Source organism: Aptenodytes forsteri, unplaced genomic scaffold, assembly GCF_000699145.1.
Source record: "Aptenodytes forsteri isolate BGI_AS27 unplaced genomic scaffold, ASM69914v1 Scaffold61, whole genome shotgun sequence".
NCBI classification, from domain to species: Eukaryota; Metazoa; Chordata; class Aves; order Sphenisciformes; family Spheniscidae; genus Aptenodytes; species Aptenodytes forsteri.
Window position 1 is genome coordinate 3588820 of NW_008794443.1, and position 242 is coordinate 3589061.

The following is a 242-nucleotide window of genomic DNA, read 5'->3' on the forward strand; positions in this document are numbered from 1 at the left end:
CTCCTTCCTGCGCGTGCGGCTCTGCCTGCCGGAGGGGGTCTGGGCGGACTCGCCTCCGCAAACTGCGGGCGCGAAGGAGGAAGAGCCGGGCTGGAGCCCTGGCCTCGGATCGCGCCTCAGCTCCTTCTCGTTTCTCCTCCCCCCGGACCTCCGGTTCGCTCTCCTCTCTCGCGCTTTTCCAGCGGGGAGGATCGCGTGCCCTTGTCTGCCTGCGGCTGGTGGAGCCGTCTGGGGGGGGGGGT